The sequence below is a fragment of the Rhea pennata genome, chromosome 10 (genome assembly GCF_028389875.1).
Source record: "Rhea pennata isolate bPtePen1 chromosome 10, bPtePen1.pri, whole genome shotgun sequence".
Taxonomy (NCBI): Eukaryota; Metazoa; Chordata; class Aves; order Rheiformes; family Rheidae; genus Rhea; species Rhea pennata.
Genome location: NC_084672.1, coordinates 11,570,531 through 11,597,705, shown reverse-complemented (window position 1 = coordinate 11,597,705; position 27,175 = coordinate 11,570,531). Strand labels below are relative to the sequence as shown.

At 39.4% G+C, this 27,175-nt stretch overlaps 1 protein-coding gene across 1 annotated transcript in view; it reads left to right on the top strand.

The window, feature by feature from the left end:
- Nucleotides 1-27,175, top strand: part of PDE8A (phosphodiesterase 8A) — a 134,393-nt gene that overhangs the window by 15,011 nt on the left and 92,207 nt on the right. The window lies entirely within an intron of this gene.

Here is a 27,175-nt window from a genome sequence, read left to right as displayed (position 1 = left end):
GGAATGAACTGAGGCTAGTGATTAATGGTATGTTTACACACAAGTTCTTAAACTCAGATTAATTGATGGCTATAACTCAGTTTGGTTACTACAGATATTTTTGTCCTGGAACAGATGTGAACAGACTGTCCAGAGGAGTATGTACAAGATGTTTTCCAATTAGTTAGCTGTTAATTTAAATAGAAATCAAAACACTAAATTGGTACGCTCTAAGGTCTTGTTTTTGAATCTAGTTTGGGCAAGATCTTTAACATGTGCTAAGCTGGTTTAAGATACAGGAAGGACAATGGTATGGACTGAAGTGTTTTGTTCAAAGCCATGAACAAAAGCAAGGAAGGAGGTTGGTTCTCTTCCATCTGGAGTATGTTTAGGCCATATAGAGCAGCCTGTTCTAGCCAATGATGTCTGAAACTTTTTATCCTCATCTGAGTAGGACAAGCCTCTCAGATCATGACTATCACGTCAATTCACCTATCTGCAGAACTCAGTAGAGTGATGAAAGCTAGGATCTGCGAAAGAAGTTTTCCTGAGCAGGCTCTCCTTCCTCACCCTAAGTAATTAATTTCTTTCCAGAGATCAGAATATCTTAAGAAGCCATTGCTGGCTGTTCTCAAATGCTTATGCCTCTTTACTCTCTAAAAATAAAAAAGTATGAAGCTCCCAGGCATGCTGAGATAACTAGGGGGCTTTCTTAAGACACTTTGTGAAAGATTATCTCTCATCACGTGATCAGAGAAATACAAGGCACTTTGCTGCAGTGCATAGCTGGGCACTTTCAGAGCCTACATCTTCAAGCAAGACTTAAAAGATGACTGTTAACTAAACTTAGCTTAATTAAGTTGACAATTTCATAGATACTTTTGAATGGCTCATTAACTGCAAGCTACAGCTTCTTTGCCTACAAAGCTTTACAATACGTTATACAGTGAACCTGCTGACAGGAGGGTACAGTTTCCAACTCGCACTTCAAAAGAGCAAATTTATTACTGCAGTCCTGTTTCTTCTAAAACCAATTAAGACCTTCTTTAATAGATATTAAAAATACTTTGGACTGTAGTGTAGTGCTGTGTAGTGCAGATACTACTTTGCAAGTTGAAGCCAATGCTGTTTGATACATGCTGTGAAGCAGTTTTGAGTGAGGATACTGGCCATGGCTGAGTTTCATGGGTTGCAGCTCCTGTGTGAGAGCTACAATAATTTTTTGACTTTTTCTCTTAAATGATTATACATATGCACTTCTTAGCTCACTTAAAAATAGAGAACGTTCGTCAGTATCTGTTTTCTTTATAAATGAATTGATCTGGTTTATTCTTATACTTTCTTCTTCTTCCTTCTCTGACCTGAAAATTTAGTCTTACTAAGAGATGGTACAACACCTGCTGAAGGTAATGGAGGCTGACTGATTCCAGTTTAGCTAGCTGGGTTTCCTCAACTTGGCTTTGGAGAAAGAGTAAATATTGTTTTGAAGAAGTGGACAGTCCTCCTCTCCCCTGCTACCCATGACCCTACTCTGAGAGATCTCATCATATGTTATTGAAAAAAGTACCTAGAGCCTTTGGCGATACGTCTTCCTCTTTCTTCTCTTGTGCTAGTAGTGCGGTGGTCCGTCCTTTACGTCTGTGACTTGTTACTGACATAGCTAGGGTAAAAGCCCTACTGTAATTGCAGCAATACTGATGCTAATGTGCTTGTGACAATATGCTGTTTGAGAGTATAAATATAGTGCTATAACTTCTTCCACAATAGATTTTTTTTTTCTATATTTCTTGACTTGTGGAATTATACTTAAGAAACATTGTTGCTTCAGGCAAAGTCTTAACACAGTCAGGGCCAGGACTGTAATAGAACTGTGGAAGTGAAATGAACTTGGTACAGAGGGAATGAAGCCCTTTTCCTGCTTTTCTACTGTGAGCCTTTGGAGTGCAGCTTAATGGACCACTGGGCTGTTTGTAAGAGGCTAAGCATCTTTGCAGCAAGAATTTGTAGCAGTGAGAGATCTGAAGTGTTCTGAATGCTGCTCTGACACTGCAACACAGTGTACATGTGCTTTTCTGGCAATTTTTCCTTGTTTGGTCAGGTAGATTAAACAGGAAATAGTTTTGCCAGACTATGAAATATCTACAAAAGGTATATATTTAGAAGCCTTTGGTAAGGAAAGGCTGCTTTTGTCAGCAAGGCTTTACAGGCTAGACCAGGCAGTGGAACAAACAGGAATGAACAGTCCTTGAATGAGGACAAATCAGTGATTGTTAATGGCCTTTGTCCTCTGTTGCTGTTTTTGTGCCTCTGACTGTAGGACACTTTGCTCTTCAGAACTTGCTTTGAGTATGTGACTCTTCATTCTGCAACTTCAGGTTATTAAGGAAAAGTTGAAGTCTCAGTTAATTAAATTGCCTTGTTAAGTACCCGGTATATCATTAATAATTATCTCGTGAAACTATCCTAGATCTGTGTTTGAGTATGGGACAGATTATTATTGTACATATGGGGTATCAATCTACTGATTATGATTTGGTGCCAATTTGATGGTAATGCAAAAGAGCAGCTTGTGATACAGGTGTGATGCCACAGCTGCTTCCATAGCAGAAGAGTCACTTCATTGCATGTTTCTGATTGACCTTGTTACTTTGCATCCATAGTGGTCTGTAGTTTAACTTGTTCTGTTAACAGAGGTTCCTTCCTGTATCCCTTCTAAGAGATAGTCTTTAAAAATCATCTCTCATTCCTGTTGGCCTTATGATTTTCCTTTGATTACTATTTTTATGCTTCTAATGCTTGTGTATATATCTATATATAACTACTTTTTGCTACAAGTAGTACACATCACCTCACTGACCATGTCAGCATCCCTTACTTAGTACTTTTTATTTTTTTTAAAGAAAAGCTTTTGTTGGGTTAAGGTTTTCACAGAAGGTCTAGCTTCTTCCCCCCAACTGACACAAAACCACTATCCTAGTAGTGAGAGAATCTTTGTGTTACAAAGAAGCATAGCAAGTAAACAGGACCCGCCCTGAATTTCTTTATTTAGTACACACAGTATATTCTTAATCATTTATACTGTGGTCAGTAGCCTTTAAAATGCCATTATTATAAATAAATCTGATATTAGAGGAGTATTTTCCTAGATGCATGCATAAAATCAATAAACCAAAAAATTAGCTTTTCTCTGACTTCAGCTGAAAACTAGTAAACTTATTTCTAACCTGTGATACGAGAAAATGTCTTTCATCAGCTTTCAAAATTGTGGTGTTTTTCTCTGCTTAAAAATGTGTTACTTGCTGACATTTTAAATTGTAGGTATGTTCTCATGTTGCTTAACCAAAATAAGTAACATATTGTAGGAGAAAACTGTTTTACATTTTTCATAGCACAAAACATAAATAATCAGTTCATGTGCAAATTACTTAATTACAGTTTTTGCATATGAGTTTTAGTTATTTAAATATGAATGGAGACTGTCATAAATGACATTAAGTGTGGACTCCTAGTTTTGTATGATTCAGCTTGTGCTGACAGATTTCACAATAGTTTAAAGGTATTTGTTTGCAACATTAAACATTTTCCTTTTATTTTTTGAAACCATGTCAGTTAATATTGATACTTGCTATAAAAAGAGGAATTCCTGCACAAATAGCTGTGTTCAAACTTAATTTTGATCAGAGATGGAAAATGGCGGTTACATGCCATACATCTGTGGCCCAGTGATGATGGCTTACACCCGTGTTAGATTGCAGAATGGAGTTAAATTGTTGTGAACTTTTCCATGTTGGGAAATAGTTTTCCCACTTACTAGGGGTTTTGAAATGGCTTCCCAAACTATTGAAACTGAAGCTAGCTTTGTGTTAGCCTTTCTTTTCAACAAGCACTAGGAAAATCATTACCTCTCCTCCACAGTCCAGATAGTAGCCATCATTTCCACATTTTTTTTTGAAAGTATCGTGTTTATTCTGTTTCTTCTATTTTATATCTTTAATAACCTTCAGAGCTTCCCATTCTTTAAGGCCCTTGCACAAAGTTGATGACTAATACAGAAATGACTGTTCATGAGTGCCTCCTTGCTTAAGGAGCTGCATGTAGTAACTCCCTACTCAAGAAGTCTGGTTTGGGACCACCAACCATCTATCTTTGGTTTCTTGAGAGTAGTGTGAATAGGCTGAGAAAGGCCTGACTGTCCCCTTGATTGCACTGAAGTAGACTGGGAAATGGAAATCTCATTTTAGTAGGTGGCATTATGCAAGTAAACCAGAATAATGTGTCAGACTGAGCCGAAGCCTCTTGCTGCTTTCTTTGTACTGACATTCTGGAGCCAAGCTGATGCTTGAAGCCCATGGTGTTAACTGAAAGGCTGCTTTTCTTAGAGCTGTGGTATTAGCTGGTCTCAGCTACTCGTCCTGTCTGATATAGCACTCAAAAAAACTGGAAGGTGGTCTGTAATGAAGTAGTGTGCAGAGAAGGACCTGGGAGTGCTGGTGGATGACAAGTTGACTATGAGCCAGCAGTGTGTCCTTGTGGTCAGAAAGACCACTGGTATCCTGGGGTGCATTAGGAAGAGTGTTTCCAGCAGGTCGAGGGAGGTGATCCTGCCCCTCTACTCAGCCCTGGGGAGGCCTCATCTCGAGTACTGTGTCCAGTTCTGGGCTCCCCAGTACAAGAGAGACATGGAGCTACTGGAGAGAGTCCAGCGTAGGGCTATGAGGGCGATCAGAGGGCTGGAGCATCTGCCCTAGGTGGAACAACTGCGAGAGCTGGGCCTCTTCAGCCTGGGGAAGAGAAGACTGAGGCGGGATCTCATCAACGTGTACAAGTACCTGAAGGGAGGGTGTCAAGGGGACGGGGACAAACTCTCTTCAGTTGTCCCATGTGACAGGACAAGAGGCAACGGGCAGAAATTGAAGCACAGGAAGTTCCGCCTGACCGTGAGGAGGAATTTCTCCCCTGTGAGAGTGACGGAGCGCTGGCACAGGTTGCCCAGAGAGGTTGTGGAGTCTCCTTCTCTGGAGATCTTCAAGGCCTGCCTGGATGCAGCCCTGTCTAACATGCTCTAGGTGACCCTGCTGAGCAGGGAGGTTGAACTAGGTGATCTCCAGAGGTCCCTTCCAACCTTACCGTTTCTGTGATTCTGTGACTTCTGGCGCCATGTTTAGGTGGGTGAGGGTGAGTGGGAGAGCATGACTCAGTAAATCCTGCTGACTTGGAGAACTCAGCACTAACCAAAACTTTCCAGCCTATTTGCAGTGAACTGTGTATCAGTGACTGGAACGGTAATACTTATCATGGCTTACCAATGGTTTGCTGTTAATATGCTATACAGCCAACCACAGAAACAACAAAGTATATAATAATATAAATTAATTTATTTAAATTTGCTATGTTACCCTAATGAAGCCTGTAAAGTTAGGCTTAGCACAGAGATGTGCTACTGTGATGAGTACAATACCTTTACCTGGGCTGGCTATAGGTTAGTATGTCATGAAGGAGCCATCATTTTTTTTTTTTTTTTTACACTTTATGGTCTTCCTGTTCAGTCTATGGAAAGTAAACCTGAAATTGAATTTATTGTCCATATTTTATTTGTTGTTCTTCAGTTTTTCTTTGGCTTTTTTATAGCTTCTTTCCAAAATGCCTTGCCCTCCATAAACATTACGCTATTAGATATTTGAAGCTCATGACAGCGTTGTTCCATAGATCCTGAATTCGCTGGCACTTGCAGGGTAAACACCCTCCAACCAGAAACTAGGCAAGCTCAGTCTGTGGTACGCTGAGTCCTCATGTGCTTTGGGATCAAGAGTTCCCAGTCTGTTTTCATGTCACTCACATGATGTTGTTTCACACTTGGAGTACATCATTGGGGTCAGCACTTCCTTGCTTTTTAAAAATACTTCTCTTCTTAGGGAAAGCAATTGCTTGATTCTAACTGCTGTCATTAAAATAACAGCTTTTTAGGGCCAATAAACAGATATTTCTAAACTTTCCACCTCTTTTCCAGACAATGGCTAGGATCACAGTGCTAGAAATTACCCGGCAGGAAACTTGCATTGCAATGGCAAATACGGCACAGATAAACAAAGAGAATTTCTTGGGAAAGGCCTTCAGTACTTTCAGCAATTGTTTTCCACTGAATTCCTCTTAAAAAATCCTTGAGATTGATCATATTCTGCCTTGGCAGAAATTTTTGGGCTATAGAATGACGTTTTAGTTAGTGACTTGTCAGTTTGCATTGCTCAGGCAGGAAGATAAGATGGTCAAATAGAAAAATGTTAACTTTGAATGATGTATAATGGTCAGTCAAGGCCATCGTATAGCTTGTCTGCTTTGTGAAAGATAAGCAACTGCAGTGCAAGGACTACACACATTTGTTAGTTTAAGAATTCTCATTTAGCGTTGTCTAATTTAAAGGATTTTTTTTCTGTGACTGGAGCTGTGGTTATTTATTTTTCTTATTTTCTGAATACAAATGATACCCAATCTTGCTGGAGAAAGGTGTTGATCAAAGGCACAGTTAATGCATTACTTACATATACTTCCCCACTTTTTTTTTTTAAAGGTACATGAAAACTATTTCATATGCCATTAGCGTGATGATTTCAAATGTCATTGCTAATGTTCAGCAATGGCTGTACTTGCAACAGTATATTCTGTTGAGTAAATTCTGTTCTTGTGAGTGAGTTGTTGGATTGATCAGAGAGAAAAAGCTATGCTGCATTGAGGGAACATAAGTTAGGAAGAAAAGCAAATGATGATACTTTCTATGTCTGTGCCAGTGTGGAGTGGATAGCCTGTACAGATCTTTAGAATTGTTTTTGATAAGCAGTCTAAAGAAGAGAAAAGAACTGCATAAGAGCTAACAAAAAAACCCGTTTTAGAATGTAAACTCATTGAGGCGGGGAGCTTATTTTCCTGTATGTTTATAGGGCTATTGTACGTTTCAGTGCTAACATAGTACAAATAATAAAAACTGATGTTCTTAGAAAGTAAATTCTCCTTTAATTCACTCTCTGTAATGACTTGCTATTTTTTGATATGTTATATACTCATTCTTATTTATGTAAAAGAGAGTGTAAGAGCTGCATGTGCAATTAGAAGAAATCTAGTTTGATAACAGGTGATTTGTTTGTCTGCTGGCATAATTAATGACAGTACTGGTATCCAGTGTCCCAGTTACTTAGAAAATTAACAATAAAGCTATGGAAATGAAGTTATCAAGTGGATGAAAAAGGACCTTATTAGATGCAAAAGAATATATAGCTCATTTTCGTATATTTGCATGGATATGTTTATATAATGAAACGTATTTGGAATATATTTTAATTCCTATTGTTTTAAAGTGGAAAAAAGATGAAATTGTCAGGTTAACCCAGGCTTGCAATAGTGAGTTGTATTGTGTGTCTGATACTGCAGCTGTAATCTTCAGTAACCGGTGTTGTTCTCTGTGGCTGCCCTGGCTGACGTCAGTGGTGTTATTGCGGGTGAGGAGGACAGAAATGGAGCCCTCCCATGGAAGCATACGTGATTCGATGGGTAGTTTAAAGCTACCTAGGCAGCTGAATTTATCTGTTTCTAGAAAGTAATTTTCTTAAACTGTGGTATTAAACCAAGGGGAGTGAACAACTCTATCAGCATACAATGTATTCTGACATTTTAAGACAAAGCATTTTTTGGTGATTGCTGAACTGAGTGTCTCTTGGTAAACACAATGTACTAAATTAGAACTAGATTTGAAAAAAAAAAAGAAAAAGAAGTTGACTAATGCTCCTTCAGAAACAATACTGAAGAACCAGTTAACTGCAGTCTTCTAATGAGCGTTGCCACTGCTCGTGTCTGATGCTGGCTGGAGCACTCTATCGCACTTTCCTTCCCCAACTCCGGGGCTCTGCTGGCCGGTGTGTGGGGGAGCAGGAGTCCTGGCACTACTGCTCCCCTGGGAATGAAGCCTGAGACTTGAGGTGGCAGGCCTAGTAGTCAGAAAATAAATGAAGTAGTTGGAGTTTCTTTGATAAGATATTGAGCCCTAAGTTTCCTCCTGGAATCACCTGAAATAGGTCTCAGCAGTATAATACCAATATGGACTAAGTTGGTAGTTTAACTTCTCTTAAGAATTTTGTCATTCCTGGCTGAATGGGCAATGTCAGAATACGTTCTGAGAACGCAGCCCCCAAAGCATGGCCAGGGTGATTAGCAGCTCCTTACTGAATGGAGAACTGACCCTAGAATGGCCTAATGCCCTGGGAGGAAATGTTGCTTATTTAGCTTTTAAGTGATTAAATTGGGATGAATTTGGATATGTGAAAGATGATCATGTCACTCTGTTCAACTCAGTCTGATGCTACACAGAGATTAGATAACTGTTTTCTGGGCTATAGAAAGAAATCTTAATACAGACCAAACACCAGGGAAGCATGAGAGACTTGAGTCTCATACTGAGGTGCAGAGGATCTCCTTTTTCATGGGAGCTGCTTTTTACAATTTGATCCTTCTTCATTTGAACCAGTAAAGAAATCTCTCTGGGTTTCTAAAGGGCAGAGGTAGAGTATAATATGCAGAGGAATGTAAATGAGTTTTGATAGACTGGGCCAGCTTGGGTAATGGATGTGTGAGAGCTGTGTAAACATCAAGCCTCATTTGTGCAGAGTTCTATGGTGATACAGCTATACTGCTTCCAGCACCTGAGCAAACTTAAGTCAGAGCTACCTTTGATGTTCACTGCCCTGCATCCTGCTGCATAGATACCCTCACAAAAACCTGAGGAGAACAAGCCATTAATGAGATGGGAGAAGGAGCCCAAAGTCCCCCTTTTTGTTCAGTGCAATTTGGACAAGGGCTGTGGGATTGCAGCAGAACGAAGGGAGGTGTCAGGCTGGCTGTCAAGGCACCTGCAGTCAGTTGGTCCCTGGCAATGCAGAAGTAGGGACTGCCCATACAATTCCTGTCAGATGCACTTAAAATCTGGAAAGCTGGAGAGAATGATGGGGATATAACGGGACTCTGAGGGGGAGGTCAGCAAGGCCATAAGGCAAAGGGTTTTTTTCTGTGCTTGCAGTTTTTGGTCTTGCACATTAGGGAAAAATAGTCTCAAGCTGAGCAGTGGCAGAGCCCAGAGTATAACTGAGCAGGGGTTAGGCTCTCCAGGAACATACCTTTTCTTCCATGTCTCTTATCTTTCTGACTGTTCCCATATGCTTTCGACAAACCTCAGAGATGTTTGGAGCTTTGCAGCATTCCTTAGCTGGCGCTGCATCTTCCAACTGTATGTGGAAGTGGTGGACGGAGGCTGGCAGAAAGCAAAGAGGGCGAACAATTGCTACCCTACCGCGGAGTTGTTTCCAGAAGTGACTCTGTCAAATGGCAGCAGGAGGTTTCACACTTGTTCTCTCTCAATCACATTCAGATAAAACTTTGCTTAGTTTACAAATCAAAAGGTAATTTTTTTTAACAGCTAATATTTCAAACTCTCACATTTGGATTTGACAATCAAGCTGTTTTCTGCCTGAATCTTACTTCATTGCCAGTAATAAAAATTCCAGCTCGCTCAGCCATGGTTATATTAGTTTTGCAGAGCTAACAGTAGTAAAAGCTTGTTTTTGTCAGCATAGTTAGCAGATTAAGTCTGAGAGAGATCACTAAAACGAGATGTATAGGAAAGTGCTCTTTTATTGTTGGTGACTTATCTTGGACCAAACATTACAGAAGGCAGTAAGCACTTGTTTTACTTTCAGTCTTTCTACATTCCCTTCTCTGGGTAAAAGAAAAGAGATCTTCTTTTGGAAGTATCGATGAAGCTTATACAGTTTGCTAAGAATGATTGACGATTGTAACAAAAATAATCAGTGTTAGATGACATATTTTCCTCTCCTTTCCTAGTTTAATACCATTTGACCTCTGAAATTAAGCCATATGTTAGCAACTGGAATTTTTTATATAGAATTTTGAAAGCTTTACTTAAAATGCTGATGGAATCCATTCTTCTTATATATCTGCTACTTACCAATATCTCCTTACTACAGTGACCTCATACAATTTCTGTTATGATTGATTCCTTTGTAGAACTGACAACTTAATTTTGAGAAAGAGGAAATAAATCTTTGGTTTAAAGAAAAATGCGAAATACATCTGCATAATTTTTGTCTGTTTACTTTGCAGTCTGTCACAAGAATTAACTGTCTTCCCAGCATCCTGCTGTTTGTCGTTTTCTTGTTGTTAGAGATTGTATCAACATACAAATGCCTCTTTGAAGTAGGAAAGTAATTTCAAAATCTTGTGTGCAACAGTCATATTAACAAGAATCTGTTATCTTCCTTCCTTTCACTGTAACTTTCAGATGTGAACAATGCAAGTATTTTACAGTAAAATAGAATCAAAAATCATGATTTGAGATGGTGTCTTTTGAAGATATGGAACAAATGTATCAGTTATGGAAAAAGATTTAGCCACAGTAAAGTGATGCTGCACTTTTTTGGTAGTTACCTTGATCTTCCAGTTGAGAGCACTTGTCTGTGCGAGGTTTTTCCAGCCATTAGCAGGGTAGAAGTCCCTTGGCTGTTTAATTGCAGTGCTTATTCCTGCTCATAGCAGAGTGGAAAGCATGGGAATTAACTATGCCAACCCATGCAAGAGCAGTGCTTGTTCAAGCTATCCTGCACTACTATTAATGTTGAAAATAAATTGCTATTAGCAATGCGAACAAGTTTTAATGGAAAAAAAAAGTGCAAACAGGAAAGATTAGAATGTAATTTATCACCATCTCTGAATCCTGAATGTATGATACAGAATTGAAGGAGAAGCGTTACTTGCTGAAGTTCCACATACTCACTCAAGTCTCCTGTTCTGCTAAGCCTTGACCACGAGCAAGGCTGCAGCCTGCAGGCCTGATTCAGCTTGTCAGAATAACATATCCCGCTCCAGGTATGCTGCCTCTCACCTGCCTGCAGGGCTCTCAGACACAGGCCGCCAGCAAACCAGGCACTAATGAAATTGTAGTAGTATTTCACTACTCTCTTTTTGCAAAGGTGCTAAAACCTATATATTGTTACCTGACTGGAAGTATCTATGACCATGTGCAAAAGCTGGCCGGCCATTCATCTGTTAAATGGTGGGCATACCTTGGCACATTGGTAGATGTTGGAAGTTTTTAGAGTACAGCTGGGAGTGCAGCCATCACCTACCTGAAATGCATGTCTCCTGCTTAAGGAAGATCAGTGATCTTCTGGGTCATATTTTCTAACCAATTTCTTTCCCTAAAGCTCAGTGTGAAGGGTCTTTTTAACAGCTGTATGTAGCCTGCCCTCTATGTTGTAACTTACGGAGAGCAATTAGGAGATTGAAATGTGCTGGGAAAAAAAAAGGGATGACGTTAATTTGTGAAGGGAGCAGGATTATGTCTTACTATGTAGATGCTGTTAGTGTTGGGGTCTCCTGAGAAGCCCGTAAAGGTTTCTGAGATGAACTTGAGTAGCATATTTCGGTGGCTGTCAAGTATTTGTCACTTGGAGTGTGCTATTTAGTCTCTAGCTTCATTAGAGAATAGACACCAATATATTGTTTTGGAGTCAGTGTATCCATTAATTAGTGATTCTGGTAATAGTCATTTGAGGGTTAAACTGTTCCCAAAGGGTTATTTATGATGTTGTTTTTCTCCTGCTCTTTCTCCTCACCAGTATATTTGTTCTACTATTTGTTCTTCTCTGTTTTACCTCATTACGGAGTGTGTGTCCTACCTCCATGGATACTGCTTGTGCTGCTTTATTGCAAGGATTTGCTTGTGCTGCTTTATTGCAAGGACTGCTGTGTCCAGCAGAAATTCCAGCTTGCAGTGACCAGATAAATTGAAGCAGACACTTCTGTGTGTGTAAGAAGCCTTGTGCTGAACTGGCTTTGAAACCACTTTCCAACTGCCCGCTGCTGGATCCAGCTGTCTCTCTCGATTTGGAGCAGGAAGCATCATTTTGAGATTATTTTGCCTATGAAGTCTGTACTGGAGAGGTTGTTAGTCTTTGCTGTTGATCCTAGGCCCTATGCAGATCAATAGTGAACACAGGAACATAAACAAAACCAACTTAGACACTGCCAGTTTGAGGTTTCCCCCTCTGTGGGGCCCTTGTGGTTCATGGGCTCAAGCTGTGAATCAAGGCGACTGTGTTGCCACAGTGATCTCTTAACCAATGGCAAGTGCATAGTTCCTTAGACTCAGCGTGGCAATTGCTCTACGCTTGGCAGAGGAACATGATTTGCTGTGATCCTGCTAGCATTGCTACTTTTCTTGCTAAGTTAACAACTCAGAGGTGTCTATTTTTGAAGTTATATGGGAGGTTTTGGTGTTTTCTTTTTTCTTTTTTTTTCTTTTTTTCTTTTTTTTTTTTCTCCTCTCCTTTCTCTTCTTTGGACCAAGTGTGTTCGTGTGTCAGGTGTAAAGTTTTGGGATGCTAATATGATTTTTTTCTTTTCTTAAGCCCACACAAAACAGATTTTGCACTAAACAGTCTTCCTTTTATAGTCTGTTTGTTACACACAGAGGCCTTTTCAGTTTACATTTGCCCCATTCCTCACAGTGAAGATTATTACTTTCTTCTGCCTTCTTTTCCTAATCTGTTTGTTTATTCCCATATATTTCTGGCATGATTTAGCTAAAGCTGGAAGTTCAGTGAAACCTTCTGGTTCAGGCTGCTTCATGCTTCTGTGCAGACTATCCCTTCATGACACTCAATTTACTGATAACCTTCCTTTGGAAAATGGATGTTATTTGCATGTTTTTTTCTAATAACTGCAAGAGTAGATACCTTTTATCATTGTAAAATTCCTAAATCATTATAAAGGACTTATTCCTGTGGAAGGTTTGAAGATTGCCACAATATAAAAAAAAAAAAAAAATAGTGCTAAATTTATAATGTGTATAGTATCTCTTCTATTCAAGACCACTTAATTTTTGTTCACATACTGAATTAAAACATGACTACCTAATATTGATTTAGGAGATAAAATTATCTAGGTAAAAAACAGCAGCAAAGTACCATTTCTGATGGTTCATATTAGTGTACAAATATTTTGAATTTGGATGCTTGGATCTTACCTTTCAGGTGACACGCATCTGTGCTTTCAGTGTAATCCAAATATAGAGAAGCTGAGTACATTGACCTATAGGCACATTTTCAAAATTTTGCTGTACAATCTTAGGTAAATTTAGGCACATATACACTGCTAATGAGATGTGCTAGACATTCGACTGTTTTGTTAGAATCATCTGCAGCAGAGTGAAAGAAGGCTGATGGGTAACTCCTGTCTTCAGAAATAGGTAGTCATTGTGGCTCCAAAGTTGTCTGAAACCTAAACAGTGAATTAGCTGCCTTGGAGATTAAACTCTCATTGATCAAATGGTAGTGGACTCTGGATAATAAAAGAAGATGGTTTTGTTAAATTAAAGCTTCCTTAGTTTCTGGGTGTGGACATAAACATGGCTCTTGAGCCATTAAAAAAGAAAGAAGGAAGGAATAGCTAGTACTCCTCACAAATCAACATTCTGGACATGAAAAGCTATTTTCTGGACCTTATGAACTGCATGAACTTCTGTGGGTTGTGCCCTTGTTTGTGTATGTGGCTGATTAGCCTGAGCCCTCTACCCAAGATTGTTGGTCTGTGTCAATCACTTGTGGATCTAACAAAAAACGGCATTCTGCAGCCAAGTCTGGTTTCTGATGACTCGGTTGGTAGGGTGTGCAGCCAAGATATGTGCCCTCCAGGGACATGGAAACCACTGCCATTTGTGGAAAATGGGTCTCTCTGCCTTTCTGTAAAGCAAGTGGAGCAAATATGGCATATTCTCTAGATAATAAAGTTACTTTTTAAGAACATGCCATGAAAAAGATCACTTTAAAGAAATGTCACTAAGAAAAATAAAGCAATTTATAAGCATATGCAGTTTGGTCAAATTCTTATGTACACAAGAGATGCAAAACATCAATGTGTGTTGTTTACTAAGAAACTAGTTTAAGAAAAAAGTTAACTTACAGGAGAAAGGATTATACAAGGCTGTGAAATGTGTTTGTCTTTTTCTCTTGGTCATTTAAACCTTACTTTTAACACAAATTTTGTGTTGAAATTGTTATATCAAGAAAAAGAAATGGTAAATGAATATTTTTTCTTGATGAAACAAGAGTAGAAATTCATAATACAAGAGGTCTGAGATTTAAGGCAAAATAGTTGTTAAGCAAAGAACATCCTGAGAAGGATGTAAGTATTTTATACTTAAAAAAACAAATGTTCCAAACATTCAGCATTAGCAAGATTTAAACCAGATTAATTTTGATAAAATAGTGTTTTTATGTCTAAAATAAGAACGATCCCCATCCCTTTGTGTGAATATATGTGTTTTCCCATGCCTTACTGTAAAGGGAGATTTTGAACAACAGTGCATCGGTCTTACTTTATGCGTATAACCTGCACTGCAGATAGTTTGTGGTGTTTTAAGGCTCCTGATAAGTGGAAACAGTGTCCCCAGAAAATCTCCACGCTCAGATAACCTGTAGGAAACCAGCAGCAGGAGAGGACCTGGGGGAAGAGAGGGTGCGCGGGAGCAGGAGCCGAGAGCACTGCGGGTAAACTCGGCTTCGTGGCTTCGTGTCCCGCGTGCAGCCGGCTGAATCGCAGGTCTGTGGGAGAGAACGCTGAGGAGCCGCTGTGGAGTACGGAAATAGCCTTCCGAGTGCTGGATGATGCAATCTGCAGTCATCAGCACTCAGCCCTTTCTGTGAGCAAAACGGGTAGCGACTTCGGCAGATTGCAGGAAAGAGGTGATTTGAATGAAATGTGCAGGTTCGTGCAGCTGTTGGTTGCAAGCGCTCTGTGCCGCGAAGGAGGTGGTCAGCAGCTGACCAAGGCAGGCCAGACTGCCACAGAGCTACTTTTTTTTTTTTTTTTTTTTTTTTTAAGCTAAGAAGTAACTCTTGGGTAGAAGTTATCTAGCTCTACAAATAAGCAGTAGAGTATTAAAGGTAATTTTAATCTATGCAGCAGCAATTACATTTAAAGGCAAAGATTAAGTACTTGGGAAGAATACAATTTATTGAACTTTTTGCACGGACAACTAATTTTTTTCCTTTATCTAAGTTAGAGGTAGATTCTTAAACCCAGTGTTGTTTTTCCCTTGTGAAAGGGAAATATTACTTAAGAGTATGAAATCAGAAGCTGAAGCTAATGCTACCTGGATGAGAAGAACATTTCTGAATTCATTTTCCATTTATTTACATAATTATCTCCCTCTTGTTTACTGCATGTTTTGTTGTATAATTTTAAATATCTCTAGTCAAACTCAGGCAGCTTTTTAGCAAAAATTAGAGTGATTGAATGTATTGCTTTCTTAAGACAGTGCTTTCTGGCACAAGTTTTTTCTTACTCATCTTCTGAACTGTCAGCAAGGAAGATTTAAGAACTCTCAGTGAAGGTTTAAATGACTGGCTTTCTATAAACATTGCAGCTATCCAGTTGAATATGGAATATAAGACTTGTTGGTGCTTTGTAACGAATATTTTTAATATTAACAAAACATGTTTGAGAATGGAAATATAACATCTTGATATGCAATGCTGTGAGATTTTTTCGTGATATTCTTTCTCTATCCTAGAAATCTTATGTAGACAACAGAACTATAATTTTTAACAGTAGTGATACTTTTGGTGTCTGTTTTTAAATGACCATCTTCTTCCTGCTGATGTTTTTAACCATTCTGTTTATTTTAGAGACTTTAGAGCTATTCAGTTAAAAAAATAATCATGATAGCTTGCATATCTGGATGAGGATTCTGACTTTAAAAACCTGGATTTTTAAATAAGGGATATTACCTAATCTTTCCTGTATGGACAGTCTGGAAATGAAAAATAATTTCTTAAATCATAATTCTTCAAATGCAGACAATAAAAAAAACCTGTGATTTGCAAAACAGCTGAAATGAAATGACTATTCCTGGAACAGTTTGCCATTAAATTAGCTAATAGTGCCTGCTTTGCTGTCCAGAAATTTGCTTTCTAAGTCTCAAATAAAAACAACAATAAAGTAGTCATATAACATAGTATTAATAAAAAGAGAAAAACAGAGCTATGCAGAAAATACTGTCTTCAGGAAATGAGTTAATGAGTGAGTTTTTTTTTCTTAAATTATAATTTCTAAGACATTCTTGCAATACTGAAATATTCTACTCTATTACAGAACTGTGATATGGGTAATGATTTTGTCCTTTTCTGCTTATATTCTTTTACGGTTGAAACAATTGAAAGATTATGTCCTTCATATAATCTTTCTATATGCTACATACTGCTTGGCTTATACTTTTCTTTGAACTGAGGGAATTTTGTTAACACAGTACGTGTGTAGGAAGTACCTGGCGATGCTGGAAGTAATGATGGGTTGGTAGCCAACTTTTTCCTAGTATTACTCATGTGCAGCTCATCTAAGTCAACGTAGTTTCCTCCCATGTGTAAAAATCCGACAGAACTTCTAAAGTTAAAAGCAGTAAGGTTCAATTGATACGGCATTAAATTAAGAGAGGCCGGAGCAGACTTAGTTTTGTAGGAATTTATTTTGTGGTGGGATTTGTAGAATCACTTGCTGTAAATGCTTCTTGACACAGTGCGCTGGCCAGCCCTGTTTTTTTGTTTTATTGTTATTTTTCAGACTTCAACCATTGAGTTTCTTTTGTCATTCAGGGGCTGCCTCAGGGGTAATTTGTGTTTCCTTGTGTGTGAAATCTTTGGCTGAAATAGTTCCATTGTTTCAAAGAGTGCTACCGTAAAAAAGACGTATTTGGCCCATATTAAAACTTTGGAAATGTTTCCTGCGGAGATCTCTATAGCTTTGAAGGACGAGGAACTTGATAATTCTCTGGGACTTAGTAGATCTGTGCTGTCCTTAAGAGCCAAAGTTAGTATGAGGCTTTGTAAAAGAAACAAATACTTTGAGGAAGAATTTCTTCTTGATGTGTAGTTGTCTTTATTATTATTTTTTGTTTAAATTATCTGTCTGTAAATATTTTCCTATCATATAAATGATGTTGATGTTATATGGGAACAAGCAGTGTTTACAATGGGAGGAGAAACTTAAAATTAGATTATTTAATCAAGGGAGAAATTGCTGTATAATGTACATTTCAGTAACTATGAAGCTGTTCATGGAAAAAGGAGAAAATGCAAAAGAATTTGAAGATATCAAATTTATATCAGGTTCCACTAATGCTTCAGAATGGCATGCACGACATAATTAAAAAATGTGGTGAAATCGAAGACATAACTAAATCTTCATTATTTTTTCATTTAATTCATTTAATAAAAACATTTACTACTATGTAAATTTACACTACTGTGTAAATCTACATATAGAGTGATTCTTACACTGCAAGAAGAAAATTTTAAAAGTAAGTTGAATGATGGTAAATAGTTAATTTTAAACTTCAGTAAGTTCTATTTTTCCATTGTTTAGAAATACCCAAAGGAAGCAATGTGTATAATGGCTTAACAGTATATACATTATTCCTGTCCACAGCTAAAAGAAATAAAATCATTTGTTGTTAGACTTAACAAAACTGGCATGTGGCCCCTGAGCAATCAGTCTCAAGTTATAAATTTCAGACTTGGATTTTTGTAATTGCAGTGATTGTCGTATCTTTTCCAAGTATTTCCAACCTGTTTTACCTTAATGGAATTGCAGACCCTTTTTATCCAAATGTATTGCTGACTGGTAGTAAATGCCAACTGGATTTATTAAAGTGACACTTTATTAAAAGAAGTCATTAAAATATTCTGGTCAGATGCCAGATATTGAACACTTAAAATCAGCTTAGTATGTTATTTGAAACTATTGGCATGGGCTATGCCTCAGGTAAGTAATTGTCATTTTTTATATATTCAGTATCTTGAAAACCTTCCATCTTTCTGCTCCACTTGTTTTTATTCCGTCTCTTTCTCCCAGCCCCAATTCTAACCAAATGAAAATCCCTAAAAGGGAATCCAGGCTTCGGCTAGATTGCTCTTTGCCAAGAACTTCGGGGCTCAGAACACCATCAGTTTCTTTAAAAAGTCAATTTTAGAGTCTTTTTTCCAATTAAGCTCAGGGGGAAAAGAGCTTTAACAGTTCCAGAAGGTCACTTGGGACGCTGCTGCCGGCCAGTTCGGAGCAGCCTGAGGCATGCGGCCCCCGAGGCTGCCCAGCCCCTGCGCCGGCCCCACTGCCAGCCTGGCGCCCGCCCTGGGGCTGGTGCACCGCTCGCGCTGGCAGAGCGAGCCTCCACGGCTCTGGTGATGGGCGATGTTGTAGGACTGAGGCTGTGCTGAGTTTATATAATGCAATAATTGTGGCAAAAATATGATTCCTTCCCATTTCGTTCTTTGTTTTGAATGCCTCTCTTCAGAATACATGAACGTTTTATGGAAGACCTTTTGGTTGGCAGGGAAAGGCAGGACAGCATCGTGTTCTATAAATGGAATAATAATTGCACTGTGTACTGGCCAGCAGAGACCAACATCTGGATCCTGGTTATCGGTTATCTTTTAACCATAAATATGTAAAATGCCTTTCTTCTCAGTTGCTCTTTGCCAGAGCCCAAGGCATAGTCAGGAGGATATTGGCTGTGTCTTCCTTGCCTAGAAAATCAGGAGAGATGCAACAGAACAAAGAGCGATAGCAGCTTAGGATGGCATTTTAACTGCAGAAATACATTCTTAAGAAACTGTAAATTTGCCTCTTGCCTAACAGTAGCATTTTTATTACTGCAGGTTCTGGAACAAATAGAGAATAAAGAAAATCTGTGAGCGTATTTAAAATGTTAAAAAGAACTATATTTTGTGTCAGTAAAAGGTGCAGCATAGATGGTGGCAATGAGCTGGATCAGTCTGCTAGGCACAGATGGGATTGGGGGCTGGTGAAAGTAGACGTTACCCTCCAACCCCAAGGCTGGGAAAACGGCTTGGCCTCTGTGCCATTCTGACTTGCTGTCTTGCCGAGATGAAAAAGGATGTCAGTGAGGACTTTTGTCCTTTAAAAGAGAGTATGACTGTTTCTTTGGAGGGTATAATAATGACATGCATTAGCTTACAACAGATTCTTCATACTGATTTGAACAGAAAATAAATCTCTGTCTGAAGAGTAGAAGTCATAAAACTAGTAGTTCTGTAAATGAGGCCTGATTCACAGAGGCTTTTCTGAAAAGCCCTGTAAGAATCAATCTCTGGTCAGGAATTTTTTGTTGGAATATAACCTGAATGCATTTCCTTATTGGAATTTGAAGCAATTTTTGGCTTGCTTTTTCAATACCAGCTTTTATTTTATTTTTGTTTTTTCCCTCCTGTGTTCTTAAGTCATTGTCAGTAAGGTATCAGGTCTTTAGAGAAGAGTATGTTGATTCGGTTCAGCCTAATTTTATGGAGAAGGCTGGGATATTTTCATACAGAGAGTTTAGTTGCTAGCACCTAAAAAATTATTTTCAAAGGCCTGTCTTTTTTAAATGTTGACCTTTACCTCCTTAATCTCAAGGGAGGGAGAGGTTGGAAAAGCAGAGCTGACTTCTGCAGTTATGATAAACAGACATTTATCAAGCGTAGTCTGCCTACATGCAGGGCTGTGGAAGCCCCTGGCATCACATTTCAGGTGAATAGAGCCCTTACTTAGGGCTCCATCCCACAGAAAATATTTGAGGTTTTTCAGTCTATACAACCCTGAAAGATGCAGATCTCAGCTTTGCAGGAGGCAGACCTGTGTAAGGGAAAACTGGCCTGCTGTGGATATCTGAAGGCAGCACTTCGAGCATAGTCAGCTCTTGTTTGGGCAGTGACACTTTTGAATTCATTCTGTCAGAGCTCAGCCACCAACCCCCTCCGCTCCCCTCCCCTCGGGAGGTGCCTGTGTCTCCCAGGACTCCTGCGCCAGGGTGACCAGTAAAGATTTGGGTACAAACAGAGGGAGGAGACCATGGGACAAGCTTGGCAATATGAGAAGTGGCAGGAAAGCGAAGAGAGAACTCTGTGGTTCTAAAGATGGAAGGAAATCCAAATAGGCAGATCATTTTGAAAGCAGGAAAGGAATCTATCGGAAAGCAAAAAGGAAACAGGAGTGTGAACGTAGAGCGAAAGGAGACAAGAAAATGAACAAAAACTGGGGAAGGTGGATAGAAGGAAGTGAGAGGAGGGAGAAAACTGGAGTGTATCACATGTGTAATATACTTCACCTGAAAAATAACCAAGCATTTGGCAGTTGCTAAAAGAAAAAAATCTGAACGCTTCTGTCTTGGCTTTGGCTGGGGGGAGACCTCAAGCTCCATCTCTTTTGAATACTTCATATTGCACGCACTTTCCTGAATATCTGCCATAGGTAATGCTTTTTTCCTCTTTGTGGACTGGCAGCTATGAAGATTCATTTCAAAACAGATAAAGACTCTAGGAAATGTGGTTACTTTTTGTTTTAGTTCTAAATCTTTTTGCATGGAAAAACAGTAGAATAAACCCTTCAGTTTAGAGACAAAGAAGGGTTCGGCTTCATGGAAAAAAAGTTAAGGGATGAATTATCTGTTGAGAAAAGGTTTTGAAAATTTCAGACATTCTCAGTAATGAGCATTTTGAACAGGTGGGTGCAATGAGGTGGAATTAGAGTGCTCATGAGTCTGCATTGCTAGAAATGCAGTTTTTGCATTGCAAAAATCTAATCATTTAATGGTTTAGTGTGAACAGAATCTTAAGAAGAATTATAACCATATAATATAACATTCTTCAAGAAACTCACCACGAATTAGAGCCCTGAGTAGAGCCTGCATTTTCCTCCTCTCTCATGCTGATTGGTATTAATTTATTTGCATTTCAGAAGAGTAGCCCGAGAAGAGCTAGAGAATAGGATTTTTTCAGGTCTAGTCAATGCAAAATATGGAGTGCGTTTTTCAGGTGGTGTTTCTTTTGTGCTTACAGATACATGTTTGTGTTTATGGGTGACTTGGCAAAGCTTTAATTTTCTCTTGATTTTACTTTTCCAAATTGTAATCCAGAAGCCACTTATTTTAGCTGTTGCAAGAAAAGTACTGTTAGAATGATGTAAAAGTTGAGCTTATGGTCAAGGAAGGTTATACAGCTGTGTCTTTGGCTGAGTGATTTGACTAACTAAAGATCAGACAGATTGTGAACTCCTCAGGCTAAAGACTCTTTATTATGTGTTTGTACAGTATCTAGCAGAATGAGCTCTGGCATATGACTGGAGTCCTTGGACTCTATCACAGAAGAAGTTATGAATAATAAGTAAGTAAGTGGCAGTTGTGTTGGTTGGCTGCCCTGTGAGATCTTAACTCCTCTTTTATGGACATATATGCTGGAAGTTTTTTGGCATCAGCCTCAAAATGAAGTACTTCTGTTTCCTCAAGGAGTTCTGCTTCAGTTGCTTGCAGTATGTAAGTCGGAGATCCTACATAGACTACACAAAGTGGGTGTTTATAAGAGCTGGCTTTGGAAGCTCACAGTGCTGTGATTGCCACTAAACTTATTAGAAATCCAGGCCTAGATTTGTAAATTAACACAAAATGTTTTCCATACTTTGTGTCTTATTTTTCTCTGGTATCTAAAACAGTCTACATATTATTACCTTTAATTTTATGCAATTACAAAAAGACATGCTAAGTTAAGCTCACCCCCAAAGGCTTTGCTTTCAGCATAACTAGTAAGAAAAATAAGTTTTTATTTGGGTCAGCCTTAAAAACAAAATGAAAAAAAGATTATACAAGCAAGTAGGAATCTGAATGTTGTTTCAGCTGATTGAAACGCAGTCAGATGGCCTAGCTGAACTCACCTGCAGATCACGGTATATCGTATTTAATGAGAGCCTCTCCAACCATGTTTTTCCCTGTTTTTCTATTTCATGCCATTCAACTAAGTGAAGGAGATGTAGGAGTTAGGTGCGAATGTAGCTGTGACGGATGAGTGAGAGTGTGTTGAGCTGCCCGGGAATGGCCGTGGTGCGCGAGCCCCGCAGGCCCTGGCGTCCCTCTTGCCTGCGGCCCCGTTACGTGCAGCCACGGGAAGGCAGAACAAGGGCTCTGTCGGCAAACGATTCCTTGCGTTAGTGCCAGTCTGTGCTAGCGGCATCTCTGGTAAACAGGGGATTGAAAGCAAATACTAGCGTGAAAAGATTGTATAAAACATTCTTGTTAATGCAAATTACAGGTTTTGTCCTCTTTTTGGTTCTTTTCCCTACATTTTTGATCTGTGGTAGTACTTTCACTTAGTCCATGATTACTTTCTACTGTATCTTTCATTTGGGATCTTGTCAATTTAGAATTCTGAATAAATCACAGTATCTGGTTTTCTTTTATGTGCTTCTTTACTAACCAGTTCAAAGAACTGTGTGTGTGTGTGTCTAATTTTTTTCCAGGCCTGGTGCTATTTTGATTTTACCATTTCAAATTCTTTGCTGGGCCTATCTACAGGGCTCTTTGGTCAAAATTTCCTGGATTGCCCATAGACTTCAAAAATATATGTGTTTACAATAATTACTATACTCTAGTTCACTGACATGGTGACTGGTTATTACTGAGAGACTGCATAATTTGGTAACAGTTCTGTCATTTTACACTTGTCAGCAGTTCAGTCACTGTTGGAGTTTTTAGACATAACTGTTCATTCAGGCAACTTGCTCATTTGTATGTAAGTGGCTTGTTCTTGTACCTCTTCTAACCCATTAGTTGCTGGGAATATGGTCTCCACTACCAGGAAAGCGGAAGCCAGGGTGTATTTCTCCCCAGCATGATGGCAATGAGAAATGAAGCTTCTTAGAAATATTCTTAGTCTATTGATAACTGCCTTACGCTCAGGTGACGCTTTAGAACCTCCAACCTTTTTTTCTCCCAGCTCTGCATTTAAAGAATCCCATGTTTGTTTTTCTACCTGTACACTTACTTTGTCTTTTGAAAGCTGCTTTAGCAGCTCTTTCTTACATATTGCTTGATCAACAGCCCATTCAGATGAGTGAATCCGTTCAGTCAGTGGAGGAAGAATGTTGTTAGATATTGCTCCAGAAGAACTGAGACTGGGGGTTATTCTTAAACTGTTTGTTTGCTGTAGAAATGATACTATTAGGTATGTTTATTTTCTTTTGAAAGCAAAATCTACTCACACCTTTTCCAAAATGGGGTACCCAGCTAAAACATAAGAAAAATAGTGAGTCAGCAATGTGTGGGGAACTTTCAGTGTGATTTAAAGGTTTGGGTTTTTTTTTTTTTCCTGCTGGATTTATTCCATGATTTGGGGAAGGAAAATAAGTTCTGGGTCATGGCTTGAAAAGGAGAAAAAAGGCGTTACAGGTTTTGTTCTGACAATTTATAGAATTAGGTAGATGTTGGTGAAGCATGACAGAATATAGTGCTTGGAAGTAGCTGCTGATGTCGAAAGCCTTAGGCCTGCACTTCAGTACAGTGGGTTAATGACAGATCCCCCTCAGCAGCACAGGTCCTTCGCTGGGCATCTTCTGCAGCGCTGCCTTAGCGTCAGCGCGAGCCATTGGTGCTGCCTAAACCATGTTGCAGCTTTTTCCTCTTTCTCGAGACGTTGGTGCTAATTGAAATAATTACGTTCCAGGTTAGTGCTTCGGCTCTGGGCCTCTGCCTGTGTAACACCTTCTGGCAGGGGCTGGCACTCAGCTCCCACCGATGCGAGCTCCAACTCCACGCGGCGAAGCAGCAAGTGTCTGCGGAGGCCGCTCAGCATCTGGCCCAAGGCAGTGCCAGAATGCTTACAGGTGTAGCTCTGCTCGCTCAGTGAGGGGCTGTAAACTGTCACAGTTTAGCGGTGCTCCAGTCTTTTGCTAGGAGCCTTTCTGCCTGATTTCTAAGGAGAGTTTTAGGATGAGAGAGCTAAAATATTTGCCTAACACCAGTGCAGAGCGCTGGAGGCCTTCGCCAGGCAGAAGAATTTATATATGATGACTTCATTTGTTCTGGACTTTCGGAAGAGAATCCTAAGGTCAAATCTATTTTGAGTCTGAGAAATCTCTTCTTGTCCAGTGCCTGATTCTGCACAGGGCTGGATGCTTTCCGGTGGGTGCTGTATAACCTCATTTCTGAATGCCCTCAAGGAGGTGCCCAGCATCCTGTTGCAGTACCTTTCTTCCCTCTTTCTGTCTGCACAGTGTGATTTTTTTTTTTTTTGGTTGGTTTTGTCCTCTTTGCTATCCTTCCAGATAGTAGCATTGTGACAGATATATTGATAAAAGCTGAAGAAAAAAAGTCACTGCATGCATGTTGCTTTTCTCTGTTTCTCTTCTTTCCCTGTCCTCTCTTCTGGATGAGTGATAAAAATATAAAGATGCATCCAATGTTTGCTCTTGGCTGCTGAGAAGCACTAAGCAGTGCACAGGCCTCAGACCAACTTCCTGAGAGCCTCAAGGGTAATTGATATATGTAATGAGAAAGTGTCCAGTCTTTTGCCACAGCAGTTGAGGACGGGATGCCCTGCAGGTTTGGGGTTCAGCTTGGTCGTTTTAGGTACTCATTCTTTGCTTCAGTCGTAAGTGCCAGTTATGGTGCTATCCTGACTGTTTTCACTGTTCTGGGAGGAAAAAAGACAGTATGTACAATGGAGGTGGGTCAGAACAAAAAAGTTAAAATATACACTATTGGGAAAAGTGCCCTTCCAGCTGCTGATGCAGCTTTTGTCTCTTGAATGGCAAGGTGTAAAGGCAGAGGTGTGCTTTTGTCACTCTATGATGTTCCCAGAGACTTTTTGTCATTTACCTTATGCACCCTGCTCGCATTTACTGAGTAGCAAGACTTAAAAGAAATACGTTTTGAATATTGGTCTTGCCCTAAAATTTTTGGGAGTGGTTTCTTTAAAGAAGTGGTCAAGTACAGGACTTAACACTTCACCTATAAGCCATTTTGCCTTGTACACTGTAAAAGAGGGTTTGAGATGGTGGTAGGAGTTGTACTTTTTGTCTGAAGCCAGTAATTATTCTTAGGATATGTAATGCATCTTTGTGCATGTTACATACCCTCTTTGTCAAAAATGCGAATATTATGTGCTAAGTGAGAGCTATAGTGGATAAAATATGTGTGATCTAGAACCTGCTAGAAAACAAAGAGCCAATAACAAAAAATGCTTTTTATTCTCCCCTTTAACGAAAGAGGCTGCCCAGCCACAGAGGTACGGTATTCTCAAGTTTTCAGTAGTATAACATAATATAAGTTAAGGGCCATCTGTGTCCTGAGACCACTTCAGCAGCTCCTTTTCTCATTTTAAAAGGGAGCATAATGCAGTTGGTTGAGCCCTTCATCCCTTAGTTGAATCTAAATTGTAGAGAATTTCCTATAAGTAGTCCCTGCAAAATGGCCCAGTGACTGGAATAAAAGGAATAAAATCCTCAGAGTAACTCCTGTTAATTCTGTCTCTGCTCTCACCAAGGAAGGGAGGTAAACATCTCCCGCATGATGAAATGCCAGCCAGGAACAATCTCACTGCTGCTGGCTCAAACTACTTCATCTGCTTTTGTGCTCTGAGTAACCTGAAAGCTTTGACATGGTGCAAACTATGAATTGATGCCAAGCTGTGACTAAATAATCTCATTAAAAACACAAGGTAACTGAAGCAAATATTTCCTTTGAAGAAGCACTATCAGTTAAGTACTCATTTCCTCTTCTAAGTCTTAGATTAAAGGGGCAAAGACAGGTGGGCTGATAAGAGCAAGATAAGTCTTGTTGAGTTAGTTTACCAGCTAATTTGGCAAAAAAAAGAGCCTTGTTTCATGCAGTTTTAAGAGCTTATATGACTTATATTTGTTGCATGAGGGATCAACTGTCTAAATATCTAGTGTAATTGTGAAACGCTTTTGTATGCACATGGTAACTTGATATATTTACATATTTTCCACAAGATGTAATATCACTAAGATAAGATCTCACCTACATAGTACCCATAATCTCCGATGATAATTCCGAGCCTCTAAGTTGGCTTGTCTTTATTTTAGCGATGGTTAACCCAAAACAGATGCAGTAGTGATAGTTCCCTCTATATAGGTAGGTCTGCGCTGGAATCTGGGTATGCTCAGTGTTAGTCCAGGACTCAGCTCTTATACCAAGTCTACCAACCTAGATCCAAAAAAATAGCTTACTTCAGTTTGTCATGCATTTTTAAAACAATTGCCTGTTGTATTTTCTTAAAATTAATGCATAAATTTAAGTCATTTTTCTAAGGGTGAAGTTCTGGCTTGTACCCTGGTAGGAGGATTTCCCAAAGAGAAATCCATCCTTCCAATATAGGAGAAGTACAGTAGCCTGTATTCTTAGGTGTCTTTGCCTGTTCCCTGTAAGGATCTGGTCTTTGAACTCATCCGTGGTGTTTACTGCCAGCCATTTTGCAAGTGCCTAGGCAGGAGAGTCTCTCTGCAGGCTGATGCACAGCTTTGCCCTTGTTCTCCAGGGGAATACAATAGCTGTAGGACACCAGTGCCGCTAATGGGAGCAATGAGCAGCTTTACTGGGAGATGAGCAAGTCATTTGCCACCTACGTGCAGAAAATGCTTGACATGACCAGATTTAATGATTAACTGAAATCCTATCGTTCACTCGTTTTCTCTTCATTTCTCTCCAGTCATTTTCCAAAGTGAAAATTTTCATTACTTTCTTAACCAAGTCACTGAGCACAACCATGGAGAGGTCAGGAAAACAAACTTGGAAGAGCCTTACTGCAGAACTTTTGTGGATATGTCAGGCTCTCTCACTGCCATTTTTGCCCACGGATCTTGCAGGAGTGTAATTGCAGTTAATGATAAAATATATACAGTAGTGTAAGGGCTAAAGCCTAAGCCTGGAAGGATTCCCACTGGCTTTAATGGGCTTTGGATAAGGCCCTAGGAAAACACACAAGACACTTTACAGAACAGACTAAAATCATGTTTAATTTTTTTTGGCAGACTGCTAGCCTTCCAACCTCTACCCTTTCCCGTTTCCATCCCTTGAAAACTCAAAGGTATTTTGATTCCAAAATAAAAAGGTGCTGTGAGGGTCAGCATCCTGGACTGGGCAGCCATACTAGCATATTGGGATGGTAGCTCTGTTAAGACAAAGTATTTTGCATCATTTTACAAAACACAGAAACAGCTGATTCTTGTTCTAAATTTTAGCAAGTGAATGTATAGATTTCTTATTACTATTAAGGGATTTCCAGCACACAGTTGTGACTCA